Source organism: Heterodontus francisci, chromosome 16, assembly GCF_036365525.1.
Source record: "Heterodontus francisci isolate sHetFra1 chromosome 16, sHetFra1.hap1, whole genome shotgun sequence".
NCBI classification, from domain to species: Eukaryota; Metazoa; Chordata; class Chondrichthyes; order Heterodontiformes; family Heterodontidae; genus Heterodontus; species Heterodontus francisci.
In genome coordinates, this window is record NC_090386.1 from 56,103,570 (window position 1) to 56,119,847 (window position 16,278).

The following is a 16,278-nucleotide window of genomic DNA, read 5'->3' on the forward strand; positions in this document are numbered from 1 at the left end:
CTCGGGTCCACATACCCACCCCGCGCCTCTGCGATGTCCCCGGGTATGCAGCACTGGGCTAATCTCTGATTCTAACCCAGCGCTGTGTCCCGGCCAGGGCGGATAGGCCTCTCCGCGGGCCCCGGCGACTGCTGCTGTTGGTGTAGCTCGACTACTGGCTGTCTGCAGGTAGGCTGGTGCCGGCTCCCCGGTGCTGATGGTAGTGTCAGTGCGGGAAGCCTCTCTGCTACGCCAGGGACCAGAGCCTGGTGACGGCACCAGGGCTGCTCTGAGCGGTGGACAATCCCAAACTACCAGTGACCAGAACTGGATGCAATAATCTAGTTGGGGCCTCACCAGAGCTTTATAAAGGTTCAGCATAACTTCTTTGCTCTTGTACTCTATGCCTGTATTTATGATGCCTAAGATCCCACACACTTTGCTAACCACTCTCTCAATATGTTCTGCCACCTTCAGAGAACGATGCACGTGCACCCCCAAGTCCTTGTGTCCCTGCACACTCTTTAGAACTGCGCCAGTAAGTCTATATTCCTTCTGCTAAAATGCATCACCTCTCACTTGTCTACATTAAATTCCATCTGCCACTTTCCCGCCCATTCTGCTTGCCTATCTATGTCCTGTTGCAGGTAGCTCATATCATCCTCACTGTTTGCCACTCCTCCAGGTTTGGTATCATGAGCAAATTTTGAGATTCTACTCTGTATTCCAAGGTCCAAGTCATTTATATATAAGGAAAAAAAAACAGTAGTCCTAGCACTGACCCTTGGTGAACATTACTATCTACCATCCTCCAGTCTGAAAAATAGCCAGTTACCACGACTCACTGTTTTCCATCCTTGACCAATATTTTATTCAACTAGTCACTGACACTCCTATTCCATGAGCCTCAATTTTGTTAACCAGCCTTTATGTGGTATTTTGTCAAACGCTTTTTAAAAATCCATATAGATGACATCCACCGTATTCTCTTCATCAACCTTCTCTGTTACTTCATCAAAAAAACAATTATATTAGTCAGGCATGATCTGCCTTTTATAAATCTGTGCTGGCTCTCCCTAATTAACTCAAACCTCTTCAAGTGCCTGTTTATTTTTTTCCCCTGAGTATTCTTTCCAAAACCTTACCCACCACTGATGTTAACCTAACTTGCCTATAGTTGCTAGGACTGTCCTTGCACCCTTTCTTGACTAAGGGTGTCACATTTTCCACTCTCTAATCCTTTGGCATCTCCCCCACATCGAGGGAAGATTGGAAGATTATGGCAAGCCGCCTGCTATTTCCACACCCACTTGCTTTAGCAACCTGTGGTGCAAGCCATCCAGACCAGGTGACTTATCTACCCTAATCATAGCCAGTTTAGTACCTAACCCCTCTCAATTTTTACCCTATCCAGTGCGTCTACTCTCTCCGCTTCTCCTGATATTTCATCTGATTTCTCTTCCTTCGTAAACATCAATACAAAGTACTCATTACGTATTCTAGCCTTGCCCTGCACCTCTAAGCATATATCACCTTCTTTGTTCCTAATAGGCCCCACTCCACCTCTTACTACTATTTACTAATTATTTACATGCCAGTGAAAGATTTTGGGTTCTTTTATGTCAACTGCCATTGCATTCTCATATTCTTTTTTTCCCAGTCTTAGTTTTCTCTTCACCTCCCCTCTCAACTTATTGTATTAGGCCTGGTTCACACTTGAAGAATTCACCTGGCATCATACACCCTCTTTTTTTGTTTCATTATAATCTCTATCTCCCTTGTCAACCAAGGAGCCCTGTTTTTGGTTCCCCTACGTTGGGCCCTTGTTGGAATGTACTTAGACTGTGCCTGAAGCATCACTTCCTTAAAGATAACCCATTGTTCCTTTCCAGTTTTTCCTTTCAGTCTTTGGTTCCATTTTATCCTGGTTAGATCTCTTCTCATTGCATTGAAAGTATCCTTCTTCCAATCTGGCCATTCTACATTATATTGTTCCTTGCTTTTCTGCATTATGAGTCTAAAAGTTATGATACAATGATCACTCTTACTCAGGTGTTCCCCAGCGGACACTTGGTCACTTGGCCCACCTCATTTCCCAGCACCTGATCCAGCAATGCCTCCTTTCTAGTTGTGCCAAGAACATACTGATTAAGGAAGTTCTCCTGAACACAATCCAGAAATTCCTCCCCCTCCTTTCCCTTTACTGTAAAATTATTCCATTGATATTTGGGTAACTAAAGTACCCCAATATCTCCACTCTATAGTTCTTGCACATCTCTGTGATTTCTCCTTTATCTCTCTCTTACTATTTGAAGGCCTATAGAATACCCCTCATACCCTTTATGCTTCTCAACTCTAACAAAATGGATTCTGTCCTTGCCCCTCAAGGACAGCCCCTCTTGCCAACACTACAATACTACTGGAACAGTTGTTTCAGTACAGCTACAACACTGACATCTACCCGGCAATGTGGAAAATTGCCCAGGTATGTCCTGTACACAAAACGCAGGACAATATCCAGGCTTGTCAATGGCAAGTAACATTCGTGCCACACAAGATCCAGGCAATGGCTATCTCAAACAAGAGAGAATCTAACCATCTCCCCTTGACATTCAATGGCATTATGATTGCTGAATCCCCCACTATCAACAATCTGGGGTTACCGTTGACCAGAAACTGAACTGGAGTAGCCATATAAATACCATGGCGACAAAAGAAGGTCAGAGGCTAGGAATCCTGCGGTGAGTAACTCACCTTCTGACTCCCCAAAGCCTGTACACCATCTACAAGGCACAAGTCAGGAATGTGATGGCATACTCTCCACTTGCCTGGATGAGTGCAGCTCCAACAACACTCAAGTCGCTCGACACCACCTAAGAGAAAGTAGCCCGCTTGATTGGCATCCCATCCACAAGCAATCACTCCCTCCACCACTGATGTACAGTCGCAGCAATGTGTACCATTTACAAGATGCACTGCAGCAACGCACCAAGACTCCTTAGACAAACCTTCCAAACCCGCGATCTCTGCCACCTGGAAGGACAAGGGCAGCATCACCTGCAAGTTCCCCTCGAAGCCACACACCATGCTGACTTTGGAACTATATCGCCGTTCCTTCGCTGTCGCTGGGTCAAAATCCTGGAACTCCCTTCATAACAACACGTGGGTATACCTACCCCACATGGACTGCAGCAGTTCAAGTAGGCCACTCACCACCACCTTCTCAAGGGCAATTAGGGATAGGCAATAAATGCTGTCCTAGCCAGCGATGCCCACATCCCATGAATGAATTAAAAAAAATTCACTTACTATTATACTCACCCTGATTGAGGTTATTAATTTCCCAGATCCTAATTTGAAAAACTGCCCTAATTTAGAGAGAGAATACTCATCCGCTTTCCTGTGACGTCACTGTTCATTTTTTTTCTTGGTTTCCTCTCGCAGTGTTCTCTCTCTTTCTCTCTCTCTCTCTCTCTCTGTCTCTGTCTCTGTCTCTGTCTCTGTCTCTCTCTGTCTCTCTCTCTCTCTCTATCCGCTGCTACTTTATCCCGGCTGTGTTCACGGTTCTTCCATACTGTTTTCGCAGTGCTCTCTCTCATGTCTTTGTGAAACAAAAGAAATTCATAAATTGCAACATTTGCTGTGTGAAATCTATGGAATTCCTGTTTATTCATCCAACAAAATTTCCATCAGAATGGCTACACATTTCATATAAACACCTTATGGGCACATTCGTAGCTAATGATAGTACTTCTAAGGTCCACCTCACCTCCTGGGATAAGTGCTGTCCTCACTGTTATAAAATGACTGAGTACTGCATTCAATCAGTACACCAGTGGTGCTAAATAAGCAGGTTTAATCCTGACTGAAGCACACAGACATTTTGGGACTGAACAAGTGCTATTGGCTGATTCAGTGCATATTAAAAAGCTCTTGTCAGTTGCAATTGCATTTTGCATTCTACGAAATGAAGCATAAAGCAAGGAAAAAGAAAATCGACAAGAATAATGAAAAATTGCTGAACCGACTTAGTAAGGTCTACCCTGTATCAATGCACAAGAACCCTTATGTCAGCACACCTACTATACATGATCCTCACCAGAATGACAGAAACATAGAAAAACTACAGCATAGAAGAAGGCCAGTCGACCCATCGTGTCTGTGCTGGCCAGAACAGAGCCATCCAGCCTAATTTCACTTTCCAGTTTTTAGTCCATAGCCTTGTAGGTTAAGGCACTACAAGTGCATATCCAAGTTTTATTTTTAAATGCGATGAGGGTTACTGCTCAAAAAATTTCTCCTCAACTCCCCTCCAGTCTTTCTACCAAATACATTACATCTATGTCCCCTGGTTATTGACCTCTCTGCTAAGGGAAATAGGTTATTCCCATACACTCTATCTCGGCTCTTCATAATTTTATACCTCAGTTAAATCCCTCCTCTGTCTCTTCCAGTCCAAAGTAAACAACTCATAGCTAAAATTCTTCATTCCTGTCAACATCCTCGTAAATCTCCTCTGTATTCTCCCTAGTGCGATCACATCGTCTAGCTGTGGTCTAACTAATGTTTTACACAGTTCTAATATAACCTCCTGATCTTATAGTCTAGGCCTCAGCCAATACAGGTAAGTATCCTATATGCCTTCTTAATCACTTCATCTGCCTGTCCTGTTACCTACAGGGATCTGTGGACGTCCACTCCAAGGTCCCTCTGTTCCTCTACACTTGTCAGTTACCTCCCATTTGCCACTTTCCTGCCCACTTGATCAATCCATTGATATTTTCCTGCTGCCCACAGATTTCTTCCTCATTATCAATCACATGGCCAACTTTTAAATCATCTGCAAACTTCTTAAAATGGCACCAGCATTTAAGTCTAAATCATTAATATATGCCACAAAAAGCAAGGAACCTAATACTGAGCCCTGTGGAACTGCACTGGAAACAACCTCCTTGCCACAAAAACACCTATTGATTAAAGGCCAGCTACCTGACCCGAACCCAACAACATGTGTCGGGTTCGGGTTCGGGTCGGGCAGGGTCAGACATGCTCTATCACAGGTAAATGGCTCCAATGTTAATTTATTTTTTGGACTAGAAAGGTGGTTTTTGTTAGTTATTTTAAGCTTGTGCAGATCAGCAACAAAGTGAAAAACGGAAGGTGGGTTAACTGATGGTCGGGTCTGGTAGGGTCGGGTCAGGTGCGGGAAAAAATGGAGGGACTCGGGCCGGGTCGGATGTGGTTCTGTCGGGCTCAGGTTGTTTTTTTTTTCAGACCCGAGCAGGCCTTTACTATTGATTACCCCCTTGTTTCCTGCCACTGAGCCAATTTTGGATCCAACCTGCCACTTTCCCTTGGATCCCATGGGCTTTTACTTTTCTGACCAATCTTCCATATGGACCTTGTCAAAAGCTTCGCCAAAATCCATGTACATTACATCAATCCACAACTCTCATCAACTCTCTTTGTTACCTCTTCGTAAAATTCTATCAAGTTAGTCAGACACGACCTTCCATAAACAAATCCACGCTGACTGTTCTTAATTAATGCATGCCTTTCTAAATGACAGTTTATACCATCCCTCAGAATTATTGCCAATAATTTGCCCAACACTGAGGTTAGGCTAACTGGCATGTAATTACTTGGTCTATCCCTTTCTCCCTTTTTAAGCAACGGTACAATGTTAGCAGTCCTCCAGCATCACACCTGTAGCAAAAGAGGATTGCAAAATGATGGTCAGAGCCTCTGCTATTTCCTCCCTTGCTTCCCTTAGCAGTCTGAGATACAAGCCATCTGGACCTAGTGATTTATCTACTTTCAAAGATGCTAAACCCCTTAATATATCCTCTTTCACTACGTTTATCCCATCCAATATGTCACACTTCTCCTCAATTACAATGTCTCCATCGCCCCCTCTTTTCTGAAGACAAATGCAAAGTATTCAGTAAAAATCATGCCCACATCTCCTGCCTCCACACACAGGTTAGCTTTTTGCACCATGTTTTTTAAGTATTAAGTGTGCACTCTGCAAAATAAAGCAAAACATATTTTTTCAAAATGATGTTGTAAAACTCTATCCAATTGCACTGTTTTGTGGCTGGTTTTGCTTTCGGCAATATGCAAAGTAATTTGAGTGGAAACTTGAGAGAAAAAACACTTCTCAAAACTAGCTCAGTTTTGGGTGAAATTTGCTCCTGGATTGCCGACTGCACCCAAATCTGAATTTAATGTCTGCAGCAGTGGTGGGCCGGAAAGTTGGGGGCAACCCTGCCACAGCCATTTCAGGGAACACTGATGCAATTCCATGCACTTCAGCCAGTAAACCTCTTAGCATTAGGGCTCCCGTCCCATAAAGGCTGGAGGTCCCGCCTCCAAGAGTTGCCAGCCAATCAGAGCATCACCAAGAGCAATGACCATTGTTGGTACTGCAGCAAGCCAGGTCCAGCAGCAATGGAGGAGGCCCTGGAATAGGTAGGTTGGTGGAGCTCGCCAGGGCCAATCAGGCAAGCCACAGCAAGCGTTGGGCGGGTCATTGTTGAGGGCAGGGTAGATGAGGATTACCAAGGGTGTGGCCTTTGCCACCGTGGGGGCCCTCTGTGGGCTACAGAGTGCCTGGTCAGGAGGACCCTCCCTCATGAGCTCACAAGGGGGCCTCTAACTTTTACTAGGCAGCCTCCCCATGTGGCTGAGTGCCCACTGCCACTGGTAAAATGCCAGCGGCGGCTGGAAGAAGCACTTAAGGGCCTCAATTTCCCTCTGAGCAGATGTCCATCCTCGACCTTCCCTGCCCCTGGTAAAATTCCATGGTGTTGGGAACGTAACAGCCACTCCAGCACCACTGTCTCCCACCCCTGACCTTCCCTCGCCATTTTCCACACCCACCCCCCCCCACTACCTCCCAGCCTGTCCCTAGAGGGCTGGTAAAATCCAGCCCTCTACTGCCCTGTATCTTAACATTCTTATACGGTAGCTCAAAGATCACTTTTGACCAATCATACACACATTTATTGCAATTTCCTTTATCAAAATACATTATTATTTGAAAGGAATTTTGTAAAACTTGTCAGACATGACTTGACTTTCATACATCGATACTGGCTTAACGAACCTATGTCTTTCTAAGTAAGTATTAATCTTACCCACATTATGGCCTGTATTGATGTTTGGTTGACTGGTTTATAGTTGCCTAGTTTAACTCTTTCCCCTTTTTGAACAAAGGTATTAAAATAGCTCCCCTCCAGTGCTTTGGAAAAATGTTCACACACAAGGATGTTTGAAAGATTGTGGTCAGGTGTTGTTATTTCCTCTCTGACTTCCCACAGCATTCTAGAATGTATGCCATCAGGGCCTGGTGGCTTTTCCACCAAGTTCCAACAATGCTTCATAGTACCTCCTTGTCCTTTGTTATCGACCTGGATTTTACTCCAGGATATCCACTTCTGACTGCCATACTGACCCTATCATCAGCCTGGGCTATTAATTATGCCAGCAGGTTCCTCGCAGGATGTCCACCAACAAGAGAGAGTCCATTGCTGCCAGATAGCTCATGGGTTAAAAAGCTTAAGTCTCATCTCAGCGAGCCAGGGTGAGTATCAGGCTCTCCTAGCCAGCCCATGCTCATCTCTTGCTCCCAAGTAAAACTGGAACTTATATGTTGAAATATTGTGCTGTATGCACAATTTTCATTGTTATCCACTAAGCTTGTAAATGTATGGTAACTTCCCAGCGTAAAGTGGTTCCTCATGTCTTGTCCTTTGGGAAGGGTGAAACTTTTGACTATAACTAGCAAGCAATGAGGTTTATCAGATTGGCATTACCTAACCCGCCTGACATTGATTCCAATAGAACTGAACATTGGGGCTGGGGGGAATAGGACCAGAGGTGGCAGAAGTGATAATGCCATTTTGCGCTACCAGCCAAAATGAATTTTTACCCCAACCTCTCTTCCAAAAAGACATTGGGGGAATTTTATGCTCTCCACGGTGGTGGGTTTGGAGCTAGGGAGAGCATAAAATAGGGTGTGGTGGCAGAGGTAAAGGTTCCTGCCATCATCCCGTCTCCACAAAAATTTAGTCCACCATTTGAGGCCCCTAACTGGGCAATTAATGCCAATCAAGAACCTCTTCCTGCTGCAGCCAGAATTAGCCATGCAGTGGGTGGCCCTGCACAGGAAGCATGGCATGAAAAACCATGCGGGCTGCTTCCCAGTTCCGGGGTTGAGGGGGGTGGAGGAGAGTTTCCTCGTTAAAAGGCAATTAGTGCCTGAATGAGGGACCCAGCATTGGGAAGAGGGGGCCCACTGAGAGCCACTCTCCTGCCCTTGCTAAAGACACCCCTACACCCCATTCCCCCATGACCCCCACCCCGCAAGACTCCCCCCACCCTGACCTTCCTTTGGCCTGGGTCCAGCGATGATCCTTGGTCTCTGGTAGGTACTCCTCCAGCAGTAGCCACTGCCTCCTTGGTGGCACTGCAGCTGCCGGCCTCTGGTTGGCCAGCAGCTCTCCAAGGGCAGGACTTCTGGCCATGAGGTTCTTGATCCTGTGGAAGGCCCGCGGCTGTCCACTTAAATGCCTCATTGGCCCTAGATTTGGCTGGCCTTCCGGAGAAGAGGCGATGCAGGGATCTCGGCGTCGCTTTTTCCGGACATTGAGACCCCTGCTGCCAGAATAAAATCCCTGGCACAGGGGCAGAAATCCATATTGTACAATAGCGGGAAATGGGAGGCATCAAATTGGCAGTCGTTATGCTTCCTGGCCAATGTTCAGTTCCATTGCCTTCAACTGAACTGCATATTGAGTGGGAGTATGAGGGGCAGCTGATGCGATACCACCTGTTTAATGAAACCACCTAACCCAAATTTCAATCCCATTCACTTAGAATGTTTCGAACTACTTTACCTGCCATTTGCTCAATCAGCTTTTCATCTGCAAAAAGAAGACAATTGAATTTACCAGATTATTTGACAAATGGCTCATATAAAGAGATAATTGTAATTTCACGTGATGGAATATCAAGTGGGTGTAAAATAGGCAGCCAGTGCGATGCTGCCCATTTAGTGATACCGTTCAAGATGAATTTTCACCCCAATGTGTCTGTAATCTTGCCTTTCACAGGACTGGTACAGATTGTGTCAAAAAAATGTTTTTAATTTGTAGTGCCGTAGCAAGTTATTCAGTACTTTGTTATACAATTTTCAAAATCAGGGAGAGATTTCAGTGTTATAAAATGTATATTAATAAATTGCATTAAACAATGGTAAATAAAAATTGGAACCAAATAGTTTGAAAACTCATGATACATAGCAGTGAGGGTACAACTAAGATTAATGATAATTTAGGATTCAGTCTGGGAGGGAAAAGAACTTGCTTAAGGTCCATTAACCATTCTTCGATTTTCAAAATGCAATAAAATGTTCCTTTTGCGAGTGATGTCAGGTGTTGGGTCAATGTCTGCAATTTCCAAGCCTGATTTCATTGCTCGAATCACTGGATTATAGCCAGTCAGGCCATTTGCAATTGTTTTGTGTGATTATCGAGGCCAGTTCTTTGGATACTTCTGGATGCAACATGATGTGTTCTTTTATGAGTGATTAAGCAAGATTAGCATTTCATTCTTAGGCTGTGAACTGAAAAATTGCTTTCTTTTTGGCTTTTTTTTCCAATTTCACAGATTGTCAGTTTTTCTGTGACATAACTGTGGTACCACAGTTTTTCATGTGTATCAATAATAGTCCAGCACCAACAGCAATATTCTTTGCGACACTTTTTGGAAACATTTGGCACGTGCAACTGGAAAAGAATGCTTTTTTCTCCATGTGTGCATAATATAGTGTGGGTGGATATGCATTAAAGTCACTCTTTTTATTAAGTCCTGCAGTGACTCTGGGTATTCCATTGCAGATGCTCTGAACAGAATTCACAAGACTATAATCTTTGTTTTAGAAATAAGTTGTTTTATCTGAGCATGTTGTTCAAAATATTGTCTGTTTAAATGATTGCACAAGTAAACTCTTTCATCTTACTGTCTACAATCTGAGCAAAGAAACTTCTTATGTTTGTTATTTTTGTAGGAGCCATGGACTTGTCAATGGTGGTCAAAGTCATGTTATGGACTAATTCAATATAGTTTGATTGGCAGCTCACAGCACAACTTTAGGCACGAATACAGGTATACCTTCATTGCCTCCCAACACTGATTCACTCAATCTTTTTTCACTTTTTCCAGCAATACACATAATAAACCTGCGAAGTGTCACTAACACCCTTAATATTTTTAAATTCAGTACCTGAGAGATTATTGCCTGTAAGTTGCACTTTAAGAAGATCTCTAATGGAGGAACAACAACTATATTAATATAGCCTTTTGTAGTACAAGGGTCTGAAAGGGTTAATGATTGAGTCAGTGTAAGGGCTACCTCCCACCATGATGGTGCAAGTGATCATGATCACGTGAAAGAGACTGGAGGGAGATGCAGCATGGCTTCACAGGAGTCACACAGACTGCTGTGAAGATGTACATAGTTAGAATGTAATAAAGAGTTAGTGTTCAAAGTACTGAAGACTCAGGAATTTCTCTAAGCTAGACTAACTAAGTATATTAAGTGGCAGCAGACAAACCAAACATACAACACCTTTTATGTAATAAAATGTCACAAGGTGCTTCACAGGAGTGTGGGAAGCAAAATTTGACACCAAGCCACATAGAGATATTAGGGTAGATGACCAAAAGCTGGTCAAAGAGGTAGGTTTTAAGGAGTGTCTTAAAGGAGGAAAGAGAAATAGAGAGGCAACAAGGTTTAGGGGAGGAATTCTGGAGTTTGGGGCCAAGGCAACTGAAGGCGTGGCCACCAATGGTGCAGTAATTAAAATCTGCAATGCTCGTGACCAGAATTAGAGGAGTGCAGATATCATGGAGGGTTGTGGGACTAGAGATTACAGAGATTGGGAGGGATAAGGCTATAGAGGGATTTGAAAACAGGTGGGGTAATTTTATGCTGTCCCCCACCATGGGTTTGGAGGTGGGGAGAGCAGATAGAACCATAGAAAAGTTACGGCACAGGAGGAGACCATTCAGCCCATCGTGTCTGCGCCAGCTAAAAAAAAAAACTAGTCACCCAATCTAATCCCACCTTCCAGCACCTGGTCTGTAGCCTTGCAGGTTACAGCACTTCAGCTGTGGGTCCAGGTATCTTTTAACTGAGTTGAGGGTTTCTGCCTCCACCACTGATCCGGGCAGTGAATTCCAGACATCCACCACCCTCTGGGTGAAAATGTTTTTTCTCATGTCCCCTCTAATCCTTCTACCAATCACCTTAAATCTGTGCCCCTTACTAATTGACCTCTCCGCTAGGGGGAATAGGTCCTTCCTGTCTACTCTATCTAGGCCCCTCATAATTCTGTACACCTTAATTAAGTCACCCTCAGCCTCCTCTGTTCTAAGGAAAACAATCCCAAGCGATCCAATCTTTCCTCATAGCTGCAACTTTCAAGCCTTGGCAACATTCTCGTAAACCTCCTCTGTACTCTTGCCAGAGCAATTATGTCCTTCCTGTAATGTGGTGACCAGAACTGTATGCAATACTCCAGCTGTGGCCTAACCAGTATTATATAATTGGGTAGGATGATGGTGGGGGGGGGTCCCTCACCACCTTCCTGTTTCCACCAAAATTTAAATCAGGGCCAACTCTGCCTCTGCCTCAGCTCATCTGCTGCTGAAACCCTCATCCATGCTTTGTTACCTTGTGATTTGACGTTTCCAAAGCTCTCTTGGCTGGCCTCCTACATTCTACTGTCCGTAAACTTAAGGTCATCCAAAATGCTACTGCTTGTGCCCAAACTCGCACCAAGTATTCTGCCACCAATTGAGGCCCTGAAATGGACAATTAAGGGCCTCATCCGGCCGCCGCTGCAATTAACCACACAGGAAGCGGAGCAAGAAAAACCGTGTTGGTTGCTTGCTGGCTCTGGGGAGGGAGGGTTCCTCATTTAAAGGCACTTAGTGCCTGAATGAGGGACCCAGCATCGGGAAGGTGGGGGCACTGAGATACACGCCCCTGCCATTGTTGCTGAGTCTCCTACACCCCCCCCTTCCCCGACGACTCCCACCCTGCGAGACCCCTCCCTTCCTAACATACCTGTGGCCTGGGTCCAGCACCACTCTTGGGCCTCGGGTGGGTGCTCAGTTAAAAAGCTGCTGGCCTCCGATTGGCCAGCAGCTCTCAGAGGGTGGGACTTCTGTTGCCAGGGTCCTTGATCCTGTGGAAGACTCACCACTGTCCACTTAAGTGCCTAATTGTCATTTGATTTGGTGGGCCTCCCACAGAACGGGCAATACGGGGTTCTCGGCAGCACTTTTGCTGGGGATCGAGACGCCAGCACCTAGATAAAATCCCAACCAAGAATGAAAATTTTTCAATCAAGGCAGTGCTTTACCGGGATCCAATGTATGTCAGCGTGCATGGAATGATGAATGAACAGTAGTTGGTGCGGGTTTGGACACAGCAACAGAGTTTGGATGGCCTCAAATTTACGGAGGGTAGAATGTGACAGGCTGGCCAGGAGAGCTTTGGAATCGACAATTCTCAAAGTAACAAAGCATGGATGAGGGTTTCAGCAGCAGATGAGCTGAGGCAGAGACAGAGTCGGGTGATGTTATGAAGGTGGAAATAGGTAGTCTTAGTAATGATGCAGATAGAGGTTGGAGGCTTACCTTGGGGTCAAATATGACAACAAGGTTACAAGCAGCCTCAGTCAGTTGTTAGAGACGGATGGAGTCAGTAGCTAGGGAATGGAGTTTGGAGCAGGCACCGAAGACAATGTCTTCGATCCTCCCAATATTTAATTGGAGGAAATTTCTAGTCATCCAGTACTGGACAAGCCGGCTGTTAAATTTGTGACAATGGAGGAGTCCCGAGGGAGGGTGGTGATTAGGTAAAGCAAATATGATTATATTAAAAATTAACAATGAAGTGCAAGACTCAGAATTTATTCTATACAGAAGACAAGGTCAACAGTTACAAATGTAATGATCAACGTGATTTATTATTTTAAAAAACTATTTAAGTTAAATAAAACCTTCAATTTATTTTGTCAGCTTGTCAGTCTCAAAATTCAGCTTTCAGCAAATGTTTTAATATGCTTTACAATTGTATACCTTAAGGTAATATTTAAGATTAATTGAGTTTTAAAACCAAGTAACAGCCTTACAATCAAATGTGCTAAACCTTTAACAGATCTCTTTTATTCATGTTCTCTAATAGTTATTTAGTTCTGGATGTTATGCTTTTCACAAAGAAAATTGTTCAAACTGCTCGCACAATCAGGGCTGAATTTAATTAATATGTGGAATTGTTGTTTTTCATGATTCACTTTCCAATGATGTTCAACAGCAGTTAACTTATCAGCATTTAAATAGTTTGTAAACCACATTTTGCAAAATGTTTATTCAACTTTCAACAGTAATTATAATTTTAATGGAGACTGGATAATGGTTTGTGTAATTCGTACTTTAATTATATTTTCTTTGTTCTACTACATCTGGTAATTAGCTAGAGAAAGCATGTATTGCATTTATTTTTTTATTCTCCAGTTTTCCTTCCGTTTAATCCCCTTTCCCAGCTTTCCTAATAGTGTCTTTTGCTGGGTTAATGTTTCATAGTCAATGGTGACATTTCAACACCTAGTCCAAGGGACCATTCTTCATGCAATACGAGGTGAGGAAGGGGTCTCAGGCTCCCCTTTCGCTCCTTCTCTGGTTTAAACACAGTGATTTAACTTACCACCTCAGTGAGCACTTGCTCCTGTTCATCTAATATAATTGCAAATGAATCAAACAGACAGGTTTTCTTGAGTTTAAACAAAAAAGATGCACGTTTATGAACCTTATCACTCTAAACCGGTTAAAAACTACTAAAATACGCTAGGCATCTACACCCCACATTCATACAAAAGCCACACAAAGACACACAAATAGATTACAGAGGGAAAAACCGAGTTGGGAGGTTGGAGTAGCATCTGTACTAAATGGAATTGAAATACAGTTCAGTAGTCTCAGTGTCTTTAGTTGAAATTGTAGGCCTGAAGTCCTCGCTGGGCCATGTGCACAGGTGCAGACTTGCTTGTATCCTAATTGTTGGTTGTAAGGATCTATAGACTTGGCTTCACCAGCGGAAGCTTGAGGCTTCTCTGGATCTCTACTGGAGAGAGGGAGAGAGGAGAGAGAGAGCTGTTCCCTTGCTCGCTTCCAGTTACAGTCTGCCATCTGAGTCACCACTCACAATTTCCAGAGTAGCGCAAGCAGTCACATGATATGACCACCTCTTTGTGTTTTAATGAGAGTTTCTGGAATTTTCTTTGAAAGTCAAGGCTCTCCCCTCAAGCTGTCTAGGCATACCTGGTGGGGGGCTTGGCATTATCTAAGTCTATGTGTGTCGATGGCTTTTGACGAGCACATTGATAAGGCTATCTCAGATAATTGGAATCAGAGAGCACCCATTGTTCTGGCTAGGCTGAGCCAATCATGTCTGTTTCCAGTCTAATCGTTTGTTTTTTTCACATGCATATGTTTGTGGCCATCCTGGCTGCTAGCTGTTCCTTTTTTAAAAAAGTTATTTACAACAATTTCCAGTAAAGGTCTCGGGCAAAGTTCCACTTGATGAAATTAGTATTTTTCATTTGGCATGTGGGGTTTTCATAACAGTGTGCTATTTGCCCAATATTGCCCTGACCTGACTTTCACAGGTGTATGTGCTCGAGTCCCCGAATAGCAATCTAAGGCAAATTCCCCAGTCATTTCTCCTCTTCCTGGTGACCATAGAGACGTAGAGGTGAAGTGTTGTACCCCTACTGTTTCCCTAGCTAAATTCAACTATCTGAATAGAAATCAAAGCAAGGAGCTCCTTGGCCTGTATAACTTAATACAGCAGCAGTGAGCCATAAAAGGGGTTGTACAAGGACATAGTTGTATCAACCTTTGAAGCACTTATCCTATATCACTGGGTACAGTAGCATAGTGGTTATGTTACTGTACTAGAAATCCAGAGGCTTGGACTACCAATCCAGAGGTGAGTTCAAAATCCTACCATGGCAGTTTATTTATTTAGGGATACAGCACTGAAACAGGCCCTTCGGCCCACCGAGTCTGTGCTGACCATCAACCACCCATTTATACTAATCCTGCATTAATCCCACATTCCTACCCCATCCCCACCTCCCCTCAATTCCCCTACCACCTACCTATACTAGGGGCAATTTACCTATCAACCTGCAGGTCTTTGGCTGTGGGAGGAAACCGGAGCACCCGGCAAAAACCCACATGGTCACAGGGAGAACCTGCAACGCCACACAGGCAGTACCCAGAATTGAACCCAGGTCGCTGGAGCTGTGAGGCTGGGGTGCTAACTACTGCGCCACCGTGCTGCCCTATAACCTATATGGTTTAATTAAATAATTCCGAATAAAAAGCTGGTTTGAGTAATGAAGCTATTGTATTGCCGGTAAAAACTCAACTCACATAGCCATCCTCACAGAATCAAACATATCAAGCAATGCCCCAGACTCCTCCATCACCATCCCTGGGTATGACTTGTCCCATCAGATATGGTAGCACAGTGGTATATCAGGAGAGAGTGGCCCTGGGAGCCCCAAATATTGACTCTGGACCCCATGAAATCTCAGCTAATGAGTCAGAACTCATCCAGGTGGAACACTGAGGGAAGCACTGGGGGCAGTAAGGGTGCAGAGTGTTCTCTGGATGAGGGACTTCAATGTCCATTACCAAGAGTGGCTCCGTAGCACCACTATTGACTGAACTGGCCAACTCCTAAAGGACATAAATACCAGACTAGGCTTGGGGGCAGGTCGTTACAGAACCAACATGGGAAGAACCTACTTGACCTCATCCTCACCAATCTAGCTGTCACAGATGCATCGGGCCATGACAGTATTGGTAGGAGTGACCACCAGACAGTTCTTGTGGAGATAAAGTTCTGTCTTCACATTGAGAATACCCTCCATCGTCTTGTGTGGCACTACAGAACTACACTTCATATTAGATCTAGCAGCTCAAAACTGATATCCGAGAGACGCTGTGGGCCATCAGCAGAAGCAGAATTGTATTTCACCATAACCTGTAACTTCATGGCCTTGCATATCCCTCACTGTACCGCTATCATCTGGCCAGTGGATCAACCCTGATTTAATGAGGAATGTAGGAGAGAATGCCAGGAGCAGGACCATGGTTACTTGAAAATTAGGTACCTGTTGAAGCTGCAACACAGGACTTCATGCATACTAAACA